The sequence below is a fragment of the Odocoileus virginianus genome, unplaced genomic scaffold, assembly GCF_023699985.2.
Source record: "Odocoileus virginianus isolate 20LAN1187 ecotype Illinois unplaced genomic scaffold, Ovbor_1.2 Unplaced_Contig_4, whole genome shotgun sequence".
Lineage (NCBI taxonomy): Eukaryota > Metazoa > Chordata > Mammalia > Artiodactyla > Cervidae > Odocoileus > Odocoileus virginianus.
The window spans coordinates 3,268,665-3,296,587 of record NW_027224321.1 but is presented as its reverse complement, the minus strand read 5'-3'; the positions used below and the strand labels follow the sequence as shown (position 1 = coordinate 3,296,587).

The window sequence follows — 27,923 nt, the reverse complement described above, 5'->3', positions numbered from 1 at the left end:
TATCTTTCTTCATCTCCCTTCTTGGAAGAATGTGCAGGGACCAACTGCTTGGGTTCAAATTTCTGCCCTGCCATTGATTAAGAAGGGTGAGCTTGGGCAAATGTCTTAATGGTTCCAAGCTTCAGTTTTCTCATCTGTAGATGACAGTTATGACAGTAACATCTTATGGGGTCTTGGTGAGGTTAGGGAGGCAGAGTATGTGATGCCCTTGGCATTGGGTCTGCTTGATGCTGGTCCGCAGGGTGCAGACCTCCCTGCAAGTCACTCAGACCCTATGGCAGATGAGGTGTCCTGACCTTGGGTTCCACTGTTCAGAGCCTGGGCCTCCCAACAGAAACCCAAGGGCTAAGCATATGGTGATGATCCAGGCCAAGGATATAAATTGGACATATTTAAGCAAAGAGAAGGCACAGACCATCTTCCACCATCTTTGCAGTACATAATGGTTGCAATCAGACTGCTATGCTAGTCTATTAGTCAGCTCTGCTGTGATAACAAATAGTCCCTAAATCTCACGACTTCCAACACTGAATGTTTATTTTTTCATCACGTTGCATAAGGTGGCTATGGGTTGGCTTTAGCAGTTCTAGTCCCTGCGTCCTCTAGCTTGGAGAAGCAGCCCCTGTCTTCGACACGCTGGCTTTATAGCAGATGGAGATAAAGTTACCGAACTGCAGGAATTGGGAGGCATGTCTTCCATATCACGTTCTCACACACTCCACTGCCCTGAGCTAGTCACTCGGTTTAGCTTGACAGTGGGATGAGAATTAGAATCTGCATAACCTTTCCCTTCTCCAGGGGATCTTCCCAACCCAGGGATTGAACCCAGGTCTCCCATGTTGCAGGCGGATTCTTTACCAGCTGAGCTACCAGGGAAACCCATGCACAAAGTTGGATGCTGTAAATCAATAACCACTGGAGGGAATGCATAACCTCCTGGGGAAGAGGATGGATACTAGGGGAACAATAATATACTCCACCACACCCAGCGTACTTTCCTCTTTTTCCTGTAAACAAAGGAAAAGCAGAGAGTACTGGGACTTTCAGATAGACTTGGCATGGTGGAGTGGGTTATTCATTAGATGGAATCCTTACATTAACTCAATGCCTACTGTTTGCTAAGTGTTTGTTGAATTAAAGAATGACACAATACAGACGTACCTAAGAAGATTGCGTGTCACGTTCTTTAACAACCGTTTTGCATGTGTTGTTTCAAATATTTTGAAAGAGAAGCTACAGTGAATTTCACTGACAAAACAAGGTACATTTGGGGAACAGCTTTAAAAATTATCTTTTGACCTTCTTTTCTAAGCAGGAAAAATTCCTTGGAACACAGAAATGGCAGTTCATTTAGAATTAATGGAAACCAGATATTTATAGCAATGTTTAGAAGGATTCGGAACTCTTCCCTAAATAAGTCTTTTGTCTTAGAAGAAAGATTAAAAGCACTTTTTGAAGACAAAATGGTATGGCACAGCTAAAACATCTCAGTCCATGTAAATACCAGATTCGACTTGTAAACAGCACTGTTCTTTTTGGCATGCAACCATGCTCCATATGCGGTGTTCCATGCCACGACATAAACATCCCCTTTGGATCACCAAGGAGGAGGTTTGCTATTGGTTTGTGAAGACATTGGACTCTGTTTGACAAAACAGAATCTGTTTTAATCATGACAGAGACTCAGTTATAGAAAAATAGATGACAGAAAAGCTTTAGATGAAAGTTCCTCTTGCTTCTGCCTCCTATAGTGCAAATCCTTAATGCTGAGACACCAAGACACAGTGAAATGTCCTTTGGTTAAGTTCAGGTTAATACTCATAATAACCTGCTAAGGCTGTGTTGAACAGTGTTGAGATTTGGACTTTAAGAAAGCATGTCAACACTTCTTTTTTTCAATGATGCAAGTGTGTATATAAATTTATGCCTCGAAGTTTTAAACTTTGAGCCAAAAAATCCACTTCTCCAAATCAAAAAGTAGTACTTTGGGAACATAAACTTGATGCTGCTGTTAGGAACCCCTCTCAGAGTTTCCTGTCCTTTAATCATCTTCAGAAATTTTGGAAACCAAGTATTAAGCCCACAGCTAAGTTATTTGATTTTCTTCCTGATTTTGTTTTTCTTTCTTTTTTAAAAAGGGACAATGAAAAAAAAAACTAAACCCAGAAACTCTCTGTCCTACCCTTCTTGAAATCATCAGAACCCTTTTTTCCTTGCTTCAGATATTTGTCTCCATCTACATGAAACACTTGTACTGTTATTCTCAGCTTCTTCAGCCACAAATATCTTCTGACTTCCTTCTATGAAAATGAGTACTCTGCTTTCTTATAGCCACCATTTCCCTCTCCCTATTGATAACTTTATCGTGTGTTTTGCTTAAACAGTTCTTCCGTGTTTGCATGTTTAGAAGAATCACTAGTGGCCTCTTCTTTGCTGTGCTTGTCTCTGTACCCATGCATATTTCTTCCTCAAGCTTCTTTCGCTAGTCATCAAACACAACGTGAATCTATATCAGTTTCCTAAGTTCCCGAGAACCTCCCTTTTGGACTCCCACCTCTCGTGTTCTGGTCCTGGCTCATTGATTGCCAGGCTGGCTGCACAAGTGGTTGTTTTACATCATCCACCTGCTTCCCAAGTGGCATTAGTGGTAAAGAACCTGCCTGCAATGCAGGAGACATAAGAGACATGGGTTTGATCCCTGGGTCGGGAAGATCCCCTGGAGGAGGGCATGGCAACCCACTCCAGTATTCTTGCCTGGGAAATCCCATGGACAGAGGAGCCTGATGGGCTACAGTCCATGGGGTCGCAAAGAATCGGACACGACTGAACGACTAAGCACTCATACCTAGAAGTGCCCTTTTCCTGCTTCTTCTGTTAGGTTCTTGTCTCTCAGAGCCCTTGTTTCCCACTTTCTGATTTTCCTTCTCATTTTGGTGGAGCACATCCTTTAGTAGTCTCCTGAGAAAAGGTACTAGAAAATAATTTTCTGAAATCGCGCCCAACGGTGTCCTTACTCTGCCCTCTGTTACTGTTCAGCCGCTCAGTCTGACTCTGAGACCTCATGGACTGCAGCACGCCAGCTTCCCCATCCTTCACTGTCTCCCGGAGTTTGTTCAAACTCTTGTCCATTGAGTCGATGATGCCATCCGACCACCTCATCCTCTGTGGCCCCTTTGATTAATAGGTGGTTGGATGTGGCATTTTAGGATGGAAATATTTACTTTTAACAGACTTTTGAAGGCATGGCTCCATGGTCTCTGTTTCCAGTACTACTTTTGAAAACGTCTCATAGGTCTTCTGGCTCCTAATTCTTTGTGTAAACCCTCAGTCCCTTTTATCCCTTTTTGATGTTCTGTAAGTTTATAGGATCTTCTCTTAATTTGCAGTGTTTTGTGAAATGTGGCAGAGATGTGCCTTGGCAGGGATCCCTTCTCATTCTTTGTTTCATTTATTGTCCAGAAACTCAGACCCTCCAATTCTGGGATTTATTTATTTTTGTATTATTTATTTGCCATTTTCATCCCTATTGTTTTCTGTTCTTTCAGTCTGTACTTCTATTTCTTAGATTTTGGACCTTCTGGGTGAACTTGTAATTTTCTTGTCTTTCAGTTTTATTTTTTCTCTCTCTTTGATTTTTCTCATACTGGCTGAGGGATTTCCTCTAGCTAGTTGTCCAAAAATTTCTATCAAATTTTTTAGTTTTCCTAAAGTATTTTTTTTTGCATATTAGCATGATCAAGCTAATTAACACATCCATGACCTCACACAGTTCCTTTGTAAGTGTGTGTGTGTGTGTGTGTGTGTGGTGAGGACACTTAAGATCTGTTCTCTCAGCAAATTTCAAGTGTCCAATACAGTTTTATTAACTGTTATCACCAGACTGTACATTAGAACCCCCAGAACATATTTGACTTATAACTGATTTTATGCCAACATCTCCCCATTTCTCTCAACACTCAGTCTCTGGGCTTTCTTAGAATCCACATATAAGTGAAATTTGCTATGTTATTTTTAACTACTACTGATAAACGCTTTCTTATCCACTAAATATTCTCATTTAAGAAGTAGCATCCTTTTCTTGTTTCGTGGTTGCACTCTCTCTCCGTGAACTGCTATGAATATTCATCCTTACTCTGTAGAAGAGTTTTCTCTGCTTCCTACACTGTTTCTCTTTCCTGTAAGTTTAATTTAGTTCATCTGTTTTCAGGATTGGGCTTGCTGAATGATGGTTTCCACAGTGGGGTGAAGATCTGCCTATTTTTCTGCAGGACCTCCTATGTATCAGCATCTTCTCAGCTTTTTCTCTTTGTCCAGCGAGTTTCTTTGTGGAGGAAATTTCTGGTTTTCTGTGGGGAGACTGTAATGGGTTGAACTGTCTTTCCCAAAAATGGTTCGTCCAAGTCCTAACCCCCTGGGCTTCAGAGGTGACCTTATTAGGAAACAGGGCTCAGTTCAGTTCAGTCGCTCAGTCGTGTCCGACTCTTTGCGACCCCACGGACTGCAGCACTCCAGGCTTCCCTGTCCATCACCAACTCTCAGAGCTTGCTCAAACTCATGTCCATCGAGTCAGTGATGCCATTCAGCCATCTCATCCTCTGTCATCTCCTTCTCCTGCCCTCAATTTTTCCCAGTATCAGGGTCTTTTCTAATGAGTCAGCTCTTCACATCAGATGGCCAAAGTATTGGAACTTCAGCTTCAGCATCAGTCCTTCTAATGAATATTCAGGACTGATTACCTTTAGGATGGACTGGTTGGATCTCCTCGCAGTCCAAGGGACTCTCAAGAGTCTTCTCCAACACCACAGCCCCAAAGCATCAATTCTTCGGTGCTCAGCTTTGAGCTCATTAGGAAACAGGGCTGTTGCGGACGTGATTGGTGAAGATGAGGTCACAGCGGAGTAGGGGGACACCCATCGGGTCTGATGAGTGTCCTTGTAAGGAGACAGAGGCACGCGGGGAGAAGCCTGTGACGCAGAGACAGAGGTTGGGTGAGGAGTGCCTGGGGCACCATCAGCTGAAGGAAGAAAGGAGGCCCCTCTCCTAGGGTTTTCCGAGGGTGCGTGGTCCTGCTGACACCTGGGTTTTGCACCTTCAACCTCTAGAACTGACAGACAACACATCTTTGTTGCTTTAAGCCTTCTGTTTGTGGCAGTCTGTCACAGCAGTTCCAGGAAAATATTCCAGAGGGCACATGCCAACTGCTGCTCGCCGTGGGGGCCGAGGGGTCAGGAGAAGGACGGGAAGGGACAGTGAGTCGGGGGGCCGGCGGCAAGAGGGGGCTGGAGGGGGCAGGGACTGGGAGAGGAGAGGAGGCGGGAGGGGGCAGGCGGCCAGAAGGGACCCATCCTCTACAGGGGTAGGTTTTCCTTGACCTTGCGTCCCTCTCAGGCTAGCCGAGGGTCTCAGGCACGCATCCAGTCTTGCCTGATCTTCGCGGCCCCATGGGCTGTAGCCCACCAGGCTCCTCTGTCCAGGGGATTCTGCAGACAAGAATACTGAAGTGGGGTAGCCATTCCCTTCTGCAGGGGATCTTCCCGACCCGGGAAACGAACCCGGCTGTCCTGCACGGGCAGCTGGATTCTTTGCTACCGCACCACCTGGGAAGCCCAGCTGAGGGTCTGGCCCTGGCCCTGTGCTGTGTCCGCTCTGGGAGTGAACCTCCTGGTTCCTCTGGGGGTGAGGAAGGCGTGACCCTCATGGGGCAGGGCTGAGGATCTTGTGTCCTCGTCACTCAGACTCCCAATGAATCCTCGTGCTTTCAGCCTCAGCTCACTCTTGAAAGGCAACTGGAACCTCCCGGTCCCGAAAGACCTGACTCTGCACACCGGTGTCCAGTTCTCAAGGCCCGCAGCCAGGGCCATGGCTTCCAGGAATCCCTGAGCCCTCCCGGAAGGAGGCGAGGGCGCCCTCTCCTGGCCTCCCCAAGAATTTGCACCAGGCTCCCTGTAGGACCCGCCTGGCCTGGAGGGACGCCTTTCTTTCTGATGCATCCTCCCCGCCCAGCACTTTTCCACACAATAGTCCTCAGTGCTTGTTTGCTGGATAAATGAAGGGATCGAGACAACATTGAAGCTAAAATGAGAAGACATTTGACTTTATGCCTAAGGCTAAGATTGTTAAAAAACCAATCCACCCATTCTTTATGGATGGAAATTTATATCTCAAAGCTTGAAAAAAAAAAAAAAAAAAAAGAGTCAAATTGGGACTCTGAGTAGTCTGATAATTATAAAACCAAACATCCATCTCCTTGCTGGAATTTTTGAATTCCAATCAACTGCAAAAAGTTTCTTGGCCACTCTCACAGTTGAGTTTGCCATCCTTAAAATGAATCGGCAGAGCATGGTTTATAGCTCACAAAATTCTAGGAAGAATGTTATAATTTTAACTGGGCTATTTACACAGATTTTCCTAGAGCCAGCTCAGTGCTGGCAAGTTACTTCTACTCCATGCATCTTCTCATTCCCCCAAACGAAGGGGGCTCACATGTTCCCCCAAAGTTATTTAAGCAAGATAAATAGGAAATTCCTCTCGTTAGGCAATTCTTTGCAAGAGTGTGTATTGTCACGAGGTGTTTCCTGAACCCTTGCAGTTGAAGACTTGCCTTAGGAAGCAAAACCCTCCCCCATGTCTCGCTGGGTGGATGCTTTGGAGAGATCACTGAGTGTCTAATTTCCATGGCAGGCTTTTGAGTCCATGTGACACTCTGTGACAACGCCTTCCTGTCTGTTTGATTAGAAAAAACGGCTCTAAGAAAAGTCAAAGAATTAATGGAAAAGGATCTGGAAAAATATATATAAATTTACTCAATATATATCTGAACTGCTTTGCAATAAACCTGAAACTCACACAACATTTAAATCAAGGATAATTTCAAAGAAAAATCAAGGAAAATCAAGACAGGGTCCATCTGTACTATGGCAGAAATGATCATGGCATTTCCGTGGTCATTATTACAATGGCCTGACTGATCTGCTAGTCTCGAACTTACATTAACAGGTTGCTATGTGAAGAGTTTTAATTAATGGATCAGGCAAGACTACTTTGGTCGCGGATCTTGAGATCCTAATTCAAATTAGCGTTAAAAATGAGTAAGTTTCGGCTCAGAGATCAAAGCAAGAGCGGAGATGGATAGGATGAGTCCAGCCCTGGGACAGGCTCGGGCTCTGGATGTGGGGAACCAGCAAGCTGAGGGCATTCTGTCTCCTCCTCTCCTAGCGGCTTCCTTCTCCCTCGCAGCCTGCCTCCCCAGGGCGGCCGGAGACGGCCGGCTCCAGGCCCGACCTGGAGACCCGGGGAACAGCAGTGCGGACCCGTGTCCTGCACCCACCCCTGGACTGACCAGCGGAGGCGGGCCGGACGGTTCTGCAGGAAGACGGTGGCCCCCTTTGAAGCACGTGGTGAAAGTAGGAACGGGCCTTTCCCAGAACGAGGCCAGTGCCCGTCTGGACAAACGCCAAAGCAGATGTCTTTCCATTATCTGTGTACGTTTTCCTTCGTAGCTTGCTATGCTTCATTTTTTGATTCTATTTTTGTAAAATTCTTATAAGAGCATAGTATATATACAATAGCGTGTTAGTTTCAGGTGTATAGCAGCGTGAATCAGTTATACTATGCATATACTCTTTCTTTGATTCTTTTCCCACAGAGGTCATTAGAGAGTAATGAGTAGAGTTCCTTATGCTACACGCAGGGCCTTATTGCTTATCTATTTCATGTGTGCGTGTGTGTGAGCGCTCAGTCGCTTCAGTCGTGCCTGACTCTTTGTGACCCCGTGGACTGTGGCCGCCAGGCTCCTCTGTCCATGGGATTCTCCAGGCAAGAATACTGGAGTGGGTTGCCATGCCCTTCTCCAGGGGATCTTCCAGACGACGCCAGGGATTGAACCTGGGTCTCCTGCTTTGCAGGCGGATTCTTCACCACTAAGCCACCAGGATACAGCTGTGTGTGTCTCAGTCCCAATCTTCCAGTTCATCCCTTCCCCCTTATGCCCTGGTAACCATAAGTTTTTCACACTTGTGACTCTACTGTTTTATAAATAAGTTCACTTGTACTTTTTTTAATAAAGATTCCACACATGAGCGCTATCATAGGCTATTTGTCTTTCTGTGTTTGACTTACTTGACTCAGTGTGACTATCCCTGGGTCCATCCATATTGCTGTGATGGCATTTTTTGTTCTTTTTTAATAGATGGATAATATTCCATTGGACCTATACCCCACATCTTCTTTAGGTAGCCTGCTGTGCTTTAGTAATGGAAGGTGAGATGTCTTTTAGCTTTAGACCCCAAAATTGCTACAACTGCATTATTTGGACAGCAGACTGAATCAGCGTGGAGGATTGTACCAATACGCACATGCCAAGCACACCCAGGAGGAGCTGGGTGAAGGGGCAGCCGGCCCACTGCGTATTTTCTAACCTTGTTCCAGAGCCTGGGCTTGGGTGGGGCTGACGTGGTGGAGGTCTGCGTTGGCAGCATGAGGCAGGGGAGGAGGAAGTAAAGGCTGGGAACCAGGCTGAGACCAGTGTGGCTGCTCCAGCCCCAAGTGCCCGGCATTGACGCTGGGCCGTGCTGGACACCCCAGGCACGGCTGCATGTGGTCTGCAGAGGAGAAAGCGGAGCCTCACCGCCCAAGACCTGCGGTTCGCTAGTGGCAGGGGAGGACTAGGGCCTCGCTCCTAGCCGGGCAGCCCACTTTCCACTAGGCTGCTCACGGAGGCTGAAAACTGGCACAGGGATGGAGCGAGGACTCCCATCCACCGTCCAGCCGCGGGGTCGGAGGCAACCTCAAGTCCTCCCCCTTGGTTGGGCTCACGATCCTTCCTCTCTTGAAATAGTTGAGTTGCCTCTTGGGTTCTTACTTTAATCCGACTTTGGAATCTAGCATCCCCCCTCTCCCATGGGATGAAACTCCAACCTCACAACAAGCAAATCTATGAACACAGTCACACAGGCAGATGCTTGCTGTGGGCTCTGAATGTGGGAACTCTGCAGGCGAACAGAGAACCCTCCAGAGTCCCTCCTCCCCTCCCTACCCTGGAATCTGGCTCTTCTAGGAATTTGATTTTTATCTTAAAGGCAGAAATGCCGGTTACCTTTTCCTCCCTGCTCAGTTTTCCTATGCATCAGCAAGTGCAGGATTTAATGCACATGTTTGTCTGCACACACCCAGATGAACGAAGGTCCCCTCCAGGCTAACTGTGATGGGGCAGCCTTCTTGACTGTGTGCCCTGTCCTGAGACCCTACCCCTCCCCACTCTGACCCCAGGAGGTCAGGACCATTTGCCCCTTTGGTGAATGCCCCAGCAGGTGACAATGTGCTTTTCCTTTTATTTTAGGATTATTACCATCTTTTAAGGTCAGGACGTAACTATGCAGGATTGAGATTCTTCCTTTCCCACAATGCTGTCGTCTCCATGTCTGCTGGTCATTTCCCAAATCTACGGATTCCTGTTGAGACGAGGTCTTTGGTCTTGAGCAATGTCCTGGGGCTGAAGAGTCGGGGTGCTGGCTGTGGTCCAGAGCAGGTCTTTCCAGTGTAGCCAGAGAGGTACCCCTTGACTCGTCAAGAGACCCTGAGCTCAGAGGGCGAGGCCCTGGAGCACACATCTCTGAACTGGAGGCTATGGTCACCATGGCGGGGGCTTCTGGCTCCCTTCCACTCTGTTAATGCTACCAGGGCCTGTTATGGGATGCTGGTTGTTATGGTAACAGGGGGTGGGCGTGGTAGTAGAGAACTGATCCGAGGGGATTACTGAGGACATCAAATGGAAAAGGGCTTAACTCATATGCACTTATTCCTGTGAGCTGGTTGTGAATCATTCGACCCCTTGCTCCCAAGGCGTCTGTCAGGGTTATTTCTTAAGATTCTCATGAGCTCCCTGGGGCTCCATGTCAACTGTGATGCCAGTTACAATTTCAGGGTCACACGAGTTGTGTTATGTACATTCTCCTCCCCCTCAGCATGGACTTAAATGAAAAGGAAGAGACGGCGTTGGAGGAGAATGCATTTCACATTTCTTTTAAAAATGAAATCGAAATCCATTTAAGTGTAGACTTCCACATGTATGGCTGAGACAGAGCAATTCATTGGAAGAGCCTGTATCCCTGTGGGCTGATTCTGTGTGTTCGTTACTGCAATGAGGTCTGCAAAGGGCAGAGAGACTTTATCAGGAAGAAGCGCCGAGAGAAGTGCAAGACAAACAACAGAGCCCGCATTCAAGGGAAGAGACTCACAGGCTGAGAGGCCGCTAGATAGAGAAAAATCTGTGCGCCACTGAGCCAGAGACTGATGGCATAGGTATCATACCTACAGTCCCTTTGGGCACAGCGTTATTTCCTTTTCGTTTGGTCATATAAAATATATAAGCACAGGTTGCTGGAACTGCAAGAAGCTTCAGAGCTGATGTAATACCAGTCGGGGTTTCAGGCAGGAAACAGAAACCGCTCTCCTTACTGTGAGCAGAAAGGGATCCATCACTGGGAATGATCAGGAGGGGTCAGCGGTGTGCACTGGGGGCGGGTCCTCCGGGAGTAATTCTCGGGCCGCCCGGCATCTCCTTCTGGTCCATTCTGGGAGGTGGAAGCAGGGTGCTGCACCGTGGAGCCCGAGTTTAGGGTCACAGCCTCAATCCAGGGGTAAGGGAAGGAAGACGGGCAGGGCAGTCCCAGCCTACTCCACGCCATGCTGGACTTTGAGTCTGGCTGCCGCTGCTGCCTTCACAGTATGTGGGTGTGTGTCCCTCAGTTGTGTCTGACTCTGACCAAAGGGACTACATACAGCCCACCAGGCTCCTCTGTCCATGGGATTTTCCAGCAAGAATACTGGAGTGGGCTGCCATTTCCTTCTCCAGGGGATCTTCCTGACCCAGGGATTGAACCTGGGTCTCCTGCATTGCAGGCAGATTCTTTACCACTGAACCACCAGGGAAGCCTATTGTCTTCACAACCTCCCTGTAACTCACCCTCCGCACCCATGAAGCTGAGGTCTCCCTTAGACCCACCACACCCATCCCAGCGCCTCTGGAAGAGGCAGCTTCCAGCAGCTGGGGATAATCCTTCAAGGAGGGAGCCACGGCTAGGGCAGCTGTCCTGGCCTTGGAAGGGGTCTGGGAGGGGGCTAGCGCCCCATTCTGTACTGGCCGCCAGGGAAAAGACCAGCCTAAGTAGCAGAGAAATCAGCCCCCGCCACCCCACACCCCTGTCCACAGCATCACTCCAGTGCATTCTCACCCAAGGCTCTAACTACAGTGGAGCCTGGGAAGCAGGGGTTGCAAGTTTCCAACTTGTGCAGAAGGAGAAGGGAGGAGGTATCAGTGCTGGTTCAGCACAGCATTTGCGGGGAAGCCGGACTGTGAGATTCGGTGACTTCTGAGTTCCCTGGGGGGGGGGGGGGGGGGGGTACCAGGCCCAGACCCAGGACCATCAATGTTGCGGTCAGTGCTGACTTCTGGGATGGTTTTGTCTTGGAACCAGGTGGCAGGAGGAACTGGTCATTTCACTGAGAATCCCAGATCCCAGTGATTCAGTGAGAAAACCATAGGGGCCACAGGGCTCTCTCTGGTGAGTGCCTGGGAGGATGTGGGAGGTTTTCCACCAAAGGCTGCCAGCTTCCAGAAGTTTCTGCGACCACAGGCTCTGTTGGCAAGGGTCTAGATCGTCAATGATTAGTTACAGTTAAATATTACGGAGACCTGGTCCTGATTAAGCAGGGGTTTTAGTTTCTTTAATGCTTGTTCTAAATGATGCATTGCCATTGCCGTTTAAATAATGTTGATAGTCATTCCTAATACTAAGGAATGTACATTCTCTGATTTTGAAAAGAAATAGCTGTATTGGTATTTGAAAAAAGGAACGACTGAATAGGGACACAGAGGCCACACTTGTTCTGCAGACCTCTCTAAGGGGCGCTGCTTGAGACAGAAAGTTGTGAGCAAATGTTCCCTTATTTGCAGCCTGTGATATGCCTTGCAGAAATGGTCCTGCATACCCGGCCAGTGAAGTGGCAGCATGTGTCCTGGTCCACGGGTCCAAGTCCATGCCAGCCCCTCGGAGCGGGGACGCTGGCGGGACATGTGCTCTCCTGAGTGGGAAACCTGTTTGCCTACACGTCATGTGGGCCGTGTCGCTCCTACTTGGAGCCCCTGTTCATTTCTTCTTCCCCTGCAGGAGACAGGCAGGGAAGCACCCCAGTCCAGGTCTTCGTCCCCATCCTGACGTTCCTCCACCCGAGCCCCTGGGTGTAGAGAAGGGGTGAGTCTTCTGCTGGGTGAGTAAGCGGGCCCCTGAGCGGCAGGAGGACAGTGGGCACCGTCTCTCCTGTACCATCTTCCCTTCCTCCCTAAGTGCAGGAAATCGTCTGGAAAGGAGTTAATGATACCCTGACTCCCCAGCCTTGCTCTCGAAGGATCTCCAAGTGAAAAGTCTCCTTCAGATGTCTTGCTTGCTCTCTTTTTTAAAATTGAGGTACGATTTAAAATGTTGTGTTAGTTTCAGATGTACAGTAAAGTGAATCTGAGATACACACACACACACACACACAGCCACTCTTGTTTTTAAAGGAAAACAGTTCTTTTTTAAAAAATTATTTTATTTTCAATTGGAGGATAATTGCTTTACAATACTGTGTTGGTTTCTGCCACGCATCAGCATGAATCAGCCTTAGGTGTGCGTATGCTCCGTCCCTCTTGAAGCTGCCTCCCCATCCCGCCCCTCTGGGTCCTCACAGAGCACTGTGTTTGAGACCCCTGAGTCATCCAGCAAATTCCCTTTGGCTGTCTGTGTTACACATGGTAATGTGTCTGCTTCCATGCTGCTCTCTCACATATCCCTCCCTCTCCCTCCCCCACCATGTCCTAAAGTCTGTTCTTCATGCCTGCATGCCTGCGTCTCCTTTGCTTCCCTGCAAGTGCGATCATTAGTGCCATCTTTCTAGATTTCACACACATGAATTAATATACAGTATCTGCTTTTCTCTTCCTGATTTCCTTCACTCTGTGTAAAAGGCTGACGGTTCATCCATCTCATTAGAACTGACTCAAATGCCTTCCTTTTTATAGTCAAGTAATATTCCGTTGTGTAGATGTACCACGGCTTCTTCATCCGTTCATCTGTGGATGGACATCTAGGTTGCTTCCGTGTCCTAGTCATTGTAAATAGTGCTGCGACAAATACTGGGGTACATGCGTCCTTTTCCATTGTGCTTTTCTCAAGCTTTATGCCCAGCAATGGGATTGCCGGGTCGTATGGTAGTTTTATTCTTAGTTTTTTTAAAGGAATCTCCATACTGTTCTCCATAGTGGCTGTATCAATTTGCATTCCCACCAACAGTGCAGTTCTCTTCACTCTTTTTTTTTAGATTCTTTTCCCATATAGATCATTACAGAGTATTGAGTAGAGTTCCCTCTGCTATACAGTAGGTCCTTATTGGTTATCTATTTTGTAATAATCATGTGTATATGTCAGTCCCAATCTCCCAATTTATCGCCTCCACCCCCACTCCCTGGTAACAGTAAGTTTGTTTCTGCAGATGTCTCTTGATATTTCACATGACTTCTCAGCAGGCTCACGTGATGGGTGGGCAGTAAGAAGTTTAGGGCATCCACAGCCAGAATTCTGATCTGAGCTCTGCTACAAAGCCATTCTTCTTATCTATCAAATGGGACCATAATCTCACTTAAGCAAGCATGATCTATATCTGTTTAAAAGGTGGGGTTCGTCTTGATGCAAGAGATAACGCGTATCAACACGCTGTGAACTGTACCAGCTTTGCAGAAACACAAGTTCTTTCTCAAGGGTCTTCCTGTACATCTGAACATGATAACCCTTCTTGTTCCCCCCGTGTGTGTCCTGGAGTTGGGACCATTAGCTTTACAGTCAGAATCATTATATACAGAATGACCAAAAAAAAAAATGTAGCCTTTTTTTCTTGTCTTTTCACTGACAAACAGAGCTTTGGTTAGCCGAACGCCAAGGCGATTTTAATGGCTGGTTTTTTAATATCTGAAAGGGGAGGTTATTAGGAGAAGTCTCAATTCAGAAACTCAAGAAGAAGTGGGAGGGTGTGGTGAGGGTGGATGGGGGAGACTGCATTTCCTGTTTTCCTTTCAGATGGTGTTGGGAAACACTGCTGGAAAACCATGGAGACCCACGAAAAAAATTCCAGAATTCATTCTCCTTGCAGCCGCCGGGGGCCCAGCCCCAAAGGTGATGAGTAGAAGGGGTGTTTTTTTTTTTTTTTTAAGGAGTTGGGGTTTGCAGGCATCCAGCTCCGGGCTCGTGGGGTGAAGACAGCCTTCCGAGGTGACATCAGCTTGTGGTCCAGGCCAGAAGCAACAGAGTAGGAGTCTGGTTTTCATTTACAGTGTTGGGGCAGGCCCGCTGGGGAGGGGGAGAGGAGGGGGCGGAGAAGGGAGGAGGAGGAGCTGGAGGGAGCCCTGACTGTATCCCTGGACCCCGTCCAGTTTGGAGATCAGTCCTCCACCAAAGGCCGCTCAGTTCTCCCGCGCGCCAGCCTCCTGTGAAGCCCACGAGAGCAGCTTTCCGCCCGCCCGGGGTCCCCTCTCCCCGCCTGGGGTCCCCCCTCTCCTGCAGAAGGGAAAGGAGACGCAGCCCGTGGGGGAAACCATGCGTCAGAATCGCACATAATTGAATATCGAAGCCCAGGGACGCAGGCTTCTCCAGGTTTGCTCAGGGTGAGTGCCCCCTCGCCCCTGTTGCCCGGTTTCGGGTTTGTGGCCAGAGGGAAGGGCTTCAAACCCCTTCAAACGCTGACCGCGTCTCGATGGCTCTCCAGTTGGCGCCCTGGGAGTCTCTTTGCTGTAGGAGCTGTGGTCTCTGGAAGCTCCGGCCGATTTTTTCTTTCTCCGTGTGCGCCACCTGGGTCTCCCCTGGTGGGGCTGAGGGCTGGGGCTGCCCTGAGTCCTGCAGTGCGGTCTGTCCTGTCCATCCTTCTCTGCTTTTCGGGCTCAGGGTTTATTTTATTTGACGTTGCCTCCTCCTTCAAAAGCTGAGCTGGAATCTGAGAATTGGCTTTGTCTGCAGAAGTGCCTGTGCAGGGATCCCAGAGGCACCTTGGGGAGACTCTCCGAGGTGGCCAGTGGGGTGGCTGGTTGAGCCCCTCTGTCGCCCACTGGGGGATGGGGTGACATTGCTGTCCAGGCAAGGGGCAGGTGGAGGCTTCCTCGGCTCTCACCATCAGGACTCCATCTTTTCAGGAATCTGAAGTCACTGCTGGTGCCTTGGTCCCCTCTGGGGTTGCCCAAAGGAGCTGCCAGGGTCAGAGGAGGAGAAGGAATTTGGTGTTTGGGCAGCAGGCCCGGTGGATAAGGCAGGGCCCCTGGGGCCACGAGCCGGCCTGTGCTGCCCATATGCATGGCGCGTGCCAAGCCCAGAGGCCCGGGGCCTGTTCCCCGGCCGGGAGGGTGGGGCCCCGGTCCTCTCGCCTGGGAAGGAGACTGTTCCCTGACAGTCACCAGGCTACTCTGGGGACCTGTGTCAGGGGCTACTGTGTCAGGGGCTCCCTGGGAGGGCCCAGCAGAGTCCTGGGGGCTGTCAGCAGAAATTGGCATTTCACAGCCAGCTCGAGGAGTGAGCTGAAAGGCTGGTCTGGACCCCAAGAACAAACTGCTCTAGACGCAGGGGAGTGTCCTCCAGCCAGTGGGGACTCGGAGGAGCCGGCCCTCACCAGCCGCTTCTCTTGCTGAACACAGCTAACTCTGCGCGAGAACCACTGGGTCCCACAGCTGCAAGGGTGCTCGGACCCCAAAGGGAGAGACAGTTCTCACTCGGGGATCCCCCCCTTCCCAGGGGGCCCATTCCTGTAGCTTCAAAAAACCGAACAGAAATGACTTTAAATTCAGGTTTTTTTTTTTGCTTCCCAAGCAAAATGTTATTGAAAACCAGCTAGTTGTCGGATGGTATTAGAACTCCTGAGTTCTTTTGGGCTAAAGAGAAAGGAAGAGGTTCTTGGTCGGGGGCGCTGAGGTGTGGTTCCCTGGCTTTAAAGATGTTCCCGGGCTCTGAGATGCTCAGTTACTTGCAGAGGCTGTGGCACCAGTAGGTGGCTTAGAGGGCAGTCCAGTCTTTACCATTTCAGGAAGGCAGATGGCCCAGCCGTGGAGGTCCCCAAACTAACTTGCATCGTGATTTGAAATGTGTCATTTGCTTCTATTCTCCCAGAAGATAATGCCCTCCTGTCATATTCTACGAGAAGTGATGGGGGAATTGGTGTATGCTCCCCAGGGTTCTCCCAGCTAACAGGGAAAGAAGTGCCAGGCGAGAGAGCTGGTTCCCAGAACAGACCTGGGCTTTGCAACCAGAGCAGCTGAGCAGGCTTCCTGCATTCAGGCCACCTCTGGGGACGGGGCCCAGAGGGATGGGACCTGCATTCTGCTCTGTTCCTGCGTGGGCTTTGCTGAGAGTGAAGGCAGAAGGGTGGGAAGGTGATGGGTGTTTGTAGGAATTCGAGACCTAGGAGTGATCATGTGGTCTCAAGCTCTTCTTTGTTGAGGCAAGGGTTTTCCATTACCATAATGTGTATTTTTTTTTTCTTTCTCCACTCACGGCAGTGAGAAAATCATTAAGAAGATCCTGGGTGGAGAGGAGGCTTGGGGAAGAGTCCCATAGCAGGGTGGTGAGGGTGGCCTTTCTTTTTCCAGTGGGGGAAATGGAGGGTGTGGCCACCCCCACCTTCCTGGGAGGTGGCCGGGGAAGCCTCTAGAATGTTAGCCCTTGGCCCCTTGCTTTTCCAGCACTTGGGAGGGTGTGTGCCCCACCCCACCATGCTTGTGGCCCTTAGAGGGTGGGATATATGGTGAATATCTAAACTGAGGGTCTTCAGGATGCTTTTGATGTCAGATAAGCATCTTTCTGAATAGGAATTGTTCTTATTTCTGCACCTACCTTCATTTTCAAAGTGTTAAGGATTCACTGCTTCTCATTCTCTCATCGTAAGCGCCTTTTGTGATTTTGTACCTTAGAACCTAATACATCACTGATGATAAAGGAGAAAGTAACCCCTCTATTCAATGGACAATGGATGATGGGTTTGTGGCTCCAAGGAGGGTCCCCATCTGACTTTGATTTTAAAGTGAGGTTGAAATCAGACCTCCTGCCTTTTGAAAGTTAGTAGAGTTTTGTCCTGGAGGCTTCATCCATACTCTCGCTCAACTGGTTAAAGCAGTCTTTGTTATTATCCAGTTTTATGTGAAATTCCACATTTAGGATTTAAAATCCACTAGGAGGTCCCGAATTCACGGGAGGCTATCCTGCCCACATGCTAATCTCTTTAGGCAAACATTCACTTGAAAAGTAGTCAGTCTCCTTTTTGGAAGAACCCGGGATTTGTTATCTCTTACAGAAGAACCTTGGGCGGGCTCCCATCTGAAGGGGACTTTCTGTCCCAGCAGCCTTTCCACCAAAACCTACAGGAGCGAACTTTCCATGGTGTCTTTGCTGTGGACAGCAGGCTGTAAAACCCACACCACTGCTCTGTAAATAGCTGAAGACCTGAGGAGTGGCCTGGCATTTAAAAAAAAATCCCATTAGCAGCTCTCACTAAGGAAAGGAACGCCCAAAAATGATGCAGGTTTTTAAGCAGGGAAGCTTTAAAAAGTTCCTGCTTCTTCAGACAGTCTTGGGCTGTTTTCATCCACTTTTCTAGATACGGAGTCTCTCTTTCCAAGCATCTGGGAGATAATCCTACCCTTTCAAGAAAAAAAACACTCTTTGTCCCCTCTGAACCATGGGTGATGAACGTCTCAAATTCAGGGATCACCTGCAGGACCTCGATTTACAAAGAGGAGTTCCTTTGGGGAATTCATTAATTTTTGAAAACGTAATTTTAGTACCTTCTGGCCTCATCTATTTCTGGAAGGACATGAAAAGGTGAATTAGTGTCTTCCTCCTGGGATAGCTTTTCCTGAACTTGCATTCTGTTTTCTGTCCGCTGGAGGGCGACGCGTCCCACTGAGCCCTGCGCAGTGCAGGAGTCTGGGGGTCGCAGGGAATCTGTTGAGTTACGTCTCAGCAGAGCTCCTTTGGTCACTTTAGGACCCATCTAGAGACTGTTTCAATACCAGGTTTTAAAAAATGTGACTAATATCTGAAGTAAGTGTACGGTTAGAGTGTTCTCTTTAGAGGTGAACGGCTGCTTGCGGTGAAGCAGGCTGCATTCTACCTTCATGCAAGGGCGTTAACCAAGTAAGAAGTTTTAGAGGAAACATGTTACTGGTACCTACTGAGAAAGAAAGTTTAAATTAACACGGCGGTGTTTCAGAACCCAGTCTGCTGTATCCGGGTAGGATTTTTGAATTTTAGAAATAGAAGGGAAGTTAAAGCGGAACTAACCCAGTAACTCCCAAACTTTGACCCAAGTGTCTCATATTCCTTTAAGCTTAATAAACCCCATTGTGCTCCAGGGCGTGGAACTTTGGGGTGGGAGGAGGGGACAAAAATGACTAAGACTCCGGCCCTGCCCTCGCCTTAGGGCAAATTATTGACTTGGCAGGCTATTGACTTCCGTTTGGCTACTTGAAATATCCCCAAATTACTACCTCGGTGGATGTTCTACCCACACCCTTGACACCTCAGATGAAGAAATGGAACGCAGAGGGGTGAACTGCTTGTCTGAGGTCCCAAGAGTATTATTTGCTCGGTCGTGTCCGACTCTTTGCGACCCTGTGGATTGCAGCCTGCCAGGCTCCTCTGTCCATGGGATTCTCCAGGCCAGAATACTGGAGTGGGTTGCCAATTCACTTCTCTAGGGCATCGTCCCGATCTGGGTCCCAAAGCAGAATCATCATTTCCTGGACATGCCAGTGTGTTCTTACAGGTGGGTGTTGAGGACCAGGAATAAAAGAGAGAACATATCTTCAGGAGTACATTTTGGAGTATCATGAGAAGAAAGGTGCTTTTTTGGCCATTGACCAATCTTTTATAGAGTATCATATTTTATTTAGCAGAGAGGTAACTGTTTCAAAAAAAAATCTGGAAAGAAGTAAAAAAAGCAGAAAAATAGGACAAATATGAAAAGTTCTGCCAAGCCCTCTCCCGAAGGCTGTTAGTCTTTCGTTGGGGCCTGGCTGCGTTTCACATAGTGTGATCCTGCTGTTCTCCTGAATTTTAAGATGTTTCATGAAGTACAGAGAAACATCTGCAAGATAGGTGTGGCTAGGGAAAGGTATGAAAGGAAGGGCTTCTGTCCAGTCCACCTGGTTCTGCCCATACCTTTGGTTTTCATGGACCCAGGGCATTGAGAATTGGCCACTGGAAGGGCGAGCTTGTGAACTGATTTAATCTCAAATGCAGAACTGAACAGCAGCTGGAGATGACTCAGGTCTCAAGAGAAGCCATTCCAGGAAACGGGTTTTCTCTTCTGCAATCCTCATCAGTTGATTCAGCAGCGCAGAGCCAGCGCAGCTAAGCCCACAGACACCCCCAACCATCACTTGTTGGGCTCTCTGCCTCTCATGGGGGCAGAAGGAGACCCACCAGCGGTCAGAGCCTAGGGCGACAGATGGAAAAGCAGCCATAGGACCGCTGCTGGTTAGAGCATCGGGCCGTCAGCCTCGTTCTGCTCGTAAAGCTGGGGAGGCTGGGAGAGATGAACTGACCCTTACTGAGACGGGAATGCAGTAGATTTTTTCCAGGCTATTATATTAAATCCACGGTGATATTTTATCAGCTACTTAAATTTAATTAAAAAAATACTATTTTAAATAATTATCTAGACTTGAACGTGAATCAAATTAGAAAACAAACAAAAATGGTTACAATTCCCTTACCATCTGAGGACATTTTAGCCTTTTTGTTTGAACAGTTCTACAGCGGAACCCCGTGGTTTGGAGAGGCCAGTGGCCCCTAGTCCCTGGCCAGGGCAGGCAGGGAGGACATGCCGGCGTTTGCCCTGGAGCCGACAGCACCGTGTGTCATGTGGCAGGAATGGAACGGGACGTTCGTGCAATTCCTTTTGAAGCATCTTCTAAGGCATTCTCTTCCCTTATGTTAAATCTGAACTAGTCTCTGCCTAATGCTTATCACTAGCAAGAAAAACCAAGGAAACAACAGTGTCTGGCTGCCTCACATTTAAAAGGGTAGAAAGTTACTTACTTGTGCATCATGATATCTAGCTTTTCCAATCACAGCAAATGTGGAACTTTCTGCTTCGTGTTTATTATCTTGGACCCTAGCAATATGTCTTTAAATAAATTTCTGAATATCTGGGTGGTTAATCTGGAGGTTCCTCAAGATGCCTTTATGGGGAAAAAGAAGGTAGCCCCAGATGGTGTTTGGCAGAGTCTCATGGGAACTTGTTCTGGGAGGAGGTTACCTGTGAGGACACAGTCAAATCTTCCCTTTCTGGATTGCTCTATTCCAATGTATGAGCTGCTGAACAGACATCTTTTTTTTTTTTTTTTTAACAGATAGGCACTTAAAAATTGAAGTATACTGTTGATTTACAATGTTGTGTTAGTTTCAGGGGTACAGCAAAGTGATTCAGTTATACATGCATCTTCTTTTCCATTATGTTATTACAAAATATTGAATATAGTTCCCTGTGCGTGCACACTCGCTCAGTTGTGTCTGACTCTTAGAGCAACCCGGCAGACTGTAGTCCACCTGGCTCCACTGTCCATGGGATTTCCCAGGCAAGAATGCTGCAGTGGTTGCCATTTCCTACTAAAATAGTTCCCTCTGCTGTGCAGTAAATCCTTTTTGTTTATCTGTTTTATCCGTAGCGGTGTGTGTCTGTTCATCCTCAAACTCCTGATTCATGCTTTCCTCCCTTGCTAACCATAGGTTTGTTTTCTATGTCTGTGAGTCTGTTTCTGTTTTGTAAATAAGTTCATTTGTATCATTTTTTAAGATTCTACATATAAGTGATATCATATGATATTTGTCTTTCTCTGTCTGACTTACTTCACTTAATATGATAATCTCTAGGTCCATCCATGTTGTTGCAGATGACATGATTTCATTCTTTCTTATGACCAAGTAATAGTCCATTGAACATATATACCACATCTTTATCCATTTATCTGTTGATGGACACTAAAAGTCTACAGATAATAAATGCTGGAAAGGGTGACCCTCCTACACTGTTGGGAATATAAATTGGTGCAGCCACTATGGAGAACAGCATGGAGTTTCCTTAAAAAACTGAAATAGGTCTACTATATGATCCAGCAATTCCATTCCTGGTGCATATCTGGAAAAGGCAAAACCTCTAAATTAAACAGATACATGTACCCTAGTGTTCATAGCAGCACTACTTACAGTGGCTAAGACATGAACAGACATTGTTTTACATGACATTACCAGGAAGATCCAGAGGTCTTGAATCTGATACTCAGTGTCTGACAAAGACACCGGGAAGTGGCAGTGAGCCCAGGCTGACACTCAAGATCAGAAGAGTTAAGTTTTGCTATCACAGGACACACCTTCAGAGCCTGGGTCAAGTAGATAATTGCTTACAGATGTGTATGCATGGCTAATATTTTCTTTGTAGCACAATTTCATGGAATGGAAATGTGAGATTCAAACTGTAAAATAAATGGTAAAAAAGAAGCTTCTGATGCATTTCTTTGGAGGGGTCTTCTTACAGTTGTTCCAAATTGTTTGCTTTTGAAAATTCCCCCAAAACTCTTTCAGGTAGCAATACTATGTTAAATTCCACTGTCCTCCCTCCCTAACTGGAGGATCTAATAAATCCTCTTTCAGCTTCCTCTCTGGGACAAGAATTTTCCCCAAGATTCAGAGAATAAAGAGAAGAAGAAAGAGAAGAAGGACAAGAAAAAGAGAGAGAGAACTAGGGTGCTACAAGCTGGAGAGACCCGGAGTTTGCAGAAATGTGACTTTTCATCTCACAGCAGATGGCAGGGCTCTCTGGGTGTGGTCTTCCGCTGTTTCTGCAGCTCCCACATAAAATAGGACAGTCAGGAGTTAACAGAATGCTAGAACTTGATAGGAGGACCAGCCTGGTTTTAAAAAGCAGTGCTTGGAGAAGACTAAATAAATGACTTCAAAATGGGAGCTCTGGATACATTTAAGTCTTTGTTGGAAAATGATTTCCTTGTGTGCATGTGTGTGTCTCTTTCTTAAAAAAGATTTCCAGACACGGAAAATGAAAAAGCTTTGAGTAGACTTAATGAAAATTAATTTCATGAAATTGCAAAATAGCTTGGGAATGTCATTGGACGCTGAATGCAATTTTGAGTTGAAAGGCCATGGAGAGTAATCTTCATAATGAGAGGTGTCTTTTAAAGTTTCAAGTGGACAGCTATGAAAAGGAAAAAGGCGTCTCAAGTTCTTTTTAGAATGAGACCAGTAAAAAAAAAAAAAAAGAAAAAAGACTTACTAATGCTCAATAGAAAGATAAGAATTGAATGAAGTCCTATGATTGGATCTATTGCCTTTAGGACATAGAATCTACGACACAAAGCTGCATAACATCCCATCCAACCCAAGGGTCTCAGGCAGCCAATTCTTACTTTTATCATATTTGAAAGAACAGCAGCAGACAAATGAATTCTGTTGATACAGAATCTGTGGTTTGTCATCACCAAAGAAATTAGGTCTGTTCCCACCCCCGCCACCCACCAGAAAAGACATGGGGAGTTTCCTTGAGATTGGGGCCAAGTCTGGCACAGCCTCTTAGCATTTCCTGGGTTTCTGCCTTTGGGCTTTGGAAACGCAAACCTTCCTTAGGATTCTGGCTCAATCTTGTTTTTGTTTAAGTGGCAGTGGACAAAACACTTAGTCTCACCTGGGTTCAGTTTCCCAGCTATAAGATGAAGGGAAACACGGCCACCGGGCTGTGGGAGGAAGGCATGGGAGCCCACCTCTGAGACAGGGGCTTAGCACGTATGACTTGTGTCCTCTTGTCTCTGTTTCTTGGGGGTGGGAGGGAGAGTTAAACAAGGACAATGAAGGGCAGGGAGTGGCTGCCTTGTTTCTCCTTATTAAAATGGACAAACTGGGTGATCATTTGGGGAGATGATGTTTGACATCTTTTAATAATCTAAATGAAAAAAAAATCTCCAAGATTGGTTGCCAAGAACTTCAGTTTTAAAAAAAGTGGGATGCCAAGACACGATAAACAATAGGAGAGGTTTAATTGCAAACAAAAACATGAACAAATATTCAACAGCTGGGCTAGGCATGCTTGAGCCACATGACTGGCTCCTAAGCACTGCAGCAGGACAAATGTGGGGGAGCGGAAGGCATTGTTCCCACCTGGGAATTCAGCTCAGCCCAACAAGTGAGTTCATTAATCATCCGGGGGGCCTGGAATCCTTCTCATCCAGCAGACACATCTTCTGTCTTTCGCTGTCAGGGTTGGAAGAGCATCTCCCCTCTGCCCTGCTCTGCCCTCTCCTCTCCTCCCCTTCTTTTACTCCCCTCTCTTTCCCTTTCTTCAACATCTGGGTAGATTTTAGGGAAGGCATTGCACTGCACTGTATATATTTTTCATTTCTTTGTGTCCCAATGAGAAGCACTTCATTTAGAAGTCTACTAAAGTTAAGATCTCTGAAATAAAAATCGTTACATTTTCAATCAATTTAAAATTCATTTTCCTTAGACAATAAAGTAAGTAGTAATTAATGCCTCAGAAAATCCCCTGGTGGCTCAGCGGTAAAAAGAATCTGCCTGCTAGTGCAGGAGATATGGGTTCAATCCCTGGGAAGATTCCCTGGGGAAGAAAATGGCAACCCACTCCAGTTTTCTTGCTGGGTTAATCCCATAGACAGAGGAGCCTGGCAGGCTACATATAGTCCAAGGGGTCTCAAAGAGTTGCACATGACTTAGCAACTAAACAACAACAAATCAGACCGCACAATTATTTTAGAATTTGTCCACAGAGACCCCACCCAGTGTTTAAGATATGACAGAATACATGGGTTCCATGAAGTTGGACCTAATCCTGCTGTAAGATAGAGGTCCATGGAATTCTCCAGGCCAGAATACCAGTGGGTAGCCTTTCCCTTCTCCAGGGGACCTTCCCAACCCAGGGATCGAACCCAGGTCTCCCATATTGCAGGCAGATTCTTTACCAGCTGAGCCACAAGGGAAGCCCAAGATATAGATAGGGATGGTAAAAACAAACAAAAGCAGCAAAAACTACTCAGTGCCCAATTCACCCATGCTGTCAAGGTTGTCTGCGGAGACACCTGAAGCTGGCCCCACCCCACACTCAGCAGTGGTTGAATAGCTCTCACCTCATGTCCTATTTTCCCCCTCATGGATTACATTGGCCAGCGCTTTGCAATGAGGTCCTGTACTATTTTCTTGCCCTCATTCCAAAACAAAGATGCTACTTAAAATCCTGCATCTTGAACTGGACCTCCCAGAAAGTTGCATCAGATCTTTTTCTTGAAGCAGTGGTGCTTAAACTTCAGGGGGGAGTTAGAAGAGATGTGGCTAGAATCACAGGTGAACATGGACCCTGTCCCCAGAGACCCCCATATACACAGATATGATGTTGTACACGTTTGTGGGAGGTTGACAAACCCTTTGAAATCTGTGGATCCATATTAAAAAAAAAAAGATTCTTGACCTATTAGAATATTACAAGTTGTCTTTGAAAGCACGGGATATACTTCTAGAAAGAATCCAGTAAAATGTAAATAATGTAGGTGGACAATTTTCCCATAAAATAGTTTTCTAGTAGGATGTTATTGCTGATAAAGAAATCTGATGTTCAATTTTAATGGAAAGAATCAGGAATAGCATATATACAGTGTATTTTTACATTGATCTAAAGTGTATATCCTCAACTGAGAAAAGTCACAAAGACAACAAATATTGCATGTGTTTTTTTTTTTCCTAAAGACAAACTCAGGAATAAGTCCAGCAGAGCTTGGGAGAGAAAGCTATGGCCAGATGGAAAGGTCTGGAAGATCCCCAGGGTAGAGCATGGGCTTGCGGGGTTTCTAGAGAACACTGGGGCAGTGCTCGGGCAGTGCTGGGACAGTGGCTTGGTGGGTCACCCACAGTGAAGACAGCGGACCAACCAGCCATGCATGGATTTCTACACTACCTGTGGGGATTGCCCTGAGCCCCAAGCAGGACTTGATTATGACTTGGGGACCCTGTGGAACAAACGCTCCAGATGCTTGGGAAATCCCTTCCTATATCACACAGATCCCTGTCTAACACGTGTCAACTATTTCAAGCCAAGAAGACTGGGCCGTGTTTCTGGAATGTTACCATTATCCCCAGTGGCTGTCACTTCACTGTGGAAAGAAATATGTTCTCTTGATGACTGGCCTTTTGATCATCTTCAGAACAACCTTTTCTTCTCGATGTTGATACATTTGCAAAAAAACAGTCGTACGGATGGGAGGTTTTGTATTAGCCTCTGGGGTTGTGTCTTCAAGCTCCTAGAATTTGAATCACAGGGTAAATGTGCCTTATCACAGGTGATACTTTTGGCCGACTTCCCTGGGACATCCAAAGCTACTGCGGGACTTGGAATCCACTCTCTTGTTTACGGTTTCGTCTTCTTCCATCCCACCAGTTTGGCAGGCTGGACTGGCCTGGGGCCCACACTCAGCTCTTGCTGTTCCTCACAGCTGGCCTCTGGGCCTGACCTCAGACAGGAAAACCACGAGGCTGAGCCCACTTCATCCACAACCTCGGGTGACAGCCTCAGCAAGGGGCTCTTGCTCTCCTTGGCCCTCTGTACCATCTTGCTACGAGGCCCATCTAGACGCCAGACCCCTGCCAAGGCTGCGTCTCCAGCCAGCCAGACTTTCCTGTGCTGTCATTAGTTCTGTTGCTCTAGATGGCAAAGGTGAGAACCTGAGAGCATCCTTCACATTGTCTTCATCAGCAGTAAGGGACACTGGGATTCCTGAATTATGTATGAGGTGGACAACCACGAATGGAATCACCCGGTCCATGGCGTGTCCATGGCAAGAGAAAAGTCAGGCTAGGAAGATCAAGCAGGTGCAAAAGCCTAGGCCTTAGGTGGAGTGGATTTCATAGCTCTGATGACACTATTAACAGTTGGGACAGAAATAACTTTTGTTCCAGGTCTCAGTGTTTATATCAGATTCTTTTTCACTTTCCTGAGATTCAAGTCCTCTTCCCCAAACCTTAACATTTTGCTGGCAAACACTTTATTTTTCTCTTCCTTTTCAATTGTTTTCTAGTGCCAAGGAAATGTTATGTTATTTAATTATAGGGGTACACACATATGCTTTAAAAAGATGTGTAGTTGTATTGTTTTCTTATTTTAGAGAAAACTTATTTCTTAAAGATTGATGGTGGTGGTTTGGTCGCTAAGTCATGTTTGACTCTTGTGATCCCAAGGACTGCAGCCCACAAGACTCCTCTGTCCATGGGATTTCCCAGGTAAGAATACTAGGAGTGAGTTGCCATTTCCTTCTCTAGGGGATCCTCCCAACCCAGGGATCGAACTCGCATCTCCTGCATTGGCAGGTGCACTCTTTATCACTGAACCACCAGGGAAGCCCATCTTAAAGACTATCACATCTCGAAAAGGAGATGCCACATTTTTACCATTCCTGTTAAATTGATTGGCTATATTACAGGTGTACAGTTCCATTCAGTCGCTCAGTCGTGTCTGACTCTGCGACACCATGGACTGCAGCAGGCCAGGCCTCCCTGTCCATCACCAGCTCCTGGAGCTTGCTCAACTCATGTCCATCAAGTTGGTGATGCCATCCAACCATCTCATCCTCTGTCATCCCCTTCTCCTCCTGCCTTCAATCTTTTCCAGCATCAGGGTCTTTTCAAATGAGTTGGTTCTTTGCATCAGGTGGCCAAAGTATTGGAGTTTCAGCTTCAGCATCAGTCCTTCCAATGAATATTCAGGACTGATTTCCTTTAGGATTTACTGGTTTGGATCTCCTTGCAGTCCAAGGGACTCTCAAGAGTCTTCTCCAACACCACAGTTCAAAAGCATCAATTCTTCGGAGCTCAGCTTTCTTTATAGCCCAACTCTCACATCCATACATGGACTACTGGAAAAACCATAGCTTTGACTAGACGGACCTTTGTTGGCAAAGTAATGTCTCTGCTTTTTAATATGTTGTCTAGGTTGGTCATAGCTTTTCTTCCAAGGAGCAAATGTCTTTTAATTTCATGGTTGCAGTCACCATCTGCAGTGATTTTGGAGCCCCCAAAATAAAAACTCTCACTGTTTCCATTATTCCCCATCTATTTGCCATGAAATGATGGGACTGGATGCCATGATCTTAGTTTTTGAATGTTGAGTTTTAAGCCAGCTTTTTCACTTTCCTCTTTCACTTTTATCAAGAGGCTCTTTAGTTCTTCTTCACTTTCTGCCATAAGGTGGTGTCATCTGCATATCTGAGGTATTTCTCTCTGCAATCTTGATTCCAGCTTGTGTTTCATCCAGCCCGGCATTTTGCATGATGTATTCAGTTTATAAGTTAAATAAGCAGGGTGACAGTATACAGCCTTGACGTACTCCTTTCCTGATTTGGAACCAGTCTGTTGTTCCATGTCTGGTTCTGTTGCTTCTTGACCTGCATACAGATTTCTCAGGAGCAGGTAAGGTGGTCTGGTATTCCCATCTCTTTAAGAATTTTCCAAAGTTTGTTGTGATCCACACAGTCAAAGGCTTTGGCATAGTCAATAAAGCAGAAGTAGATATTTTTCTAGAACTCTCTTGCTTTTTCAATGATCCGACATGCGGGGGTCCAGCCTCCGCTGGTCCAGGGAACCCTTGGGATGAGCGGCGTCGGCGAATGCACACACACACACACACACACACACAGTTGCAGTGGAAAAACTTCTTCTTCTTTATTTTTTCTCTAACACCTTATATATCCTTTTTTTACTACCGGGGCCAAGGTACAAATTATTGTTTTCAGATCTTTCCAGATGACGTGCCCCTTAGATCAACAAAACAAGTCAGGGGATATTTTCCAA

General features: G+C 46.9%; 1 protein-coding gene across 6 annotated transcripts in view; it reads left to right on the top strand.

The window, feature by feature from the left end:
• Positions 1 to 14,125: 14,125 nt before the first annotated feature.
• The window catches only part of COL6A3 (collagen type VI alpha 3 chain), a 96,277-nt gene continuing 82,479 nt past the window's right edge, over positions 14,126 to 27,923 (top strand). For 2 of the 6 annotated variants that reach the window (XM_070463562.1, XM_070463560.1), the window contains exon 1: positions 14,126 to 14,204. The gene's annotated coding sequence lies outside the window, so the exon portion shown is untranslated. Of the gene's footprint in view, positions 14,205 to 14,463; positions 14,693 to 27,923 lie in introns of those variants that run through there. The other 4 variants (XM_070463563.1, XM_070463564.1, XM_070463565.1 and 1 more) reach the window with 4 other exon arrangements.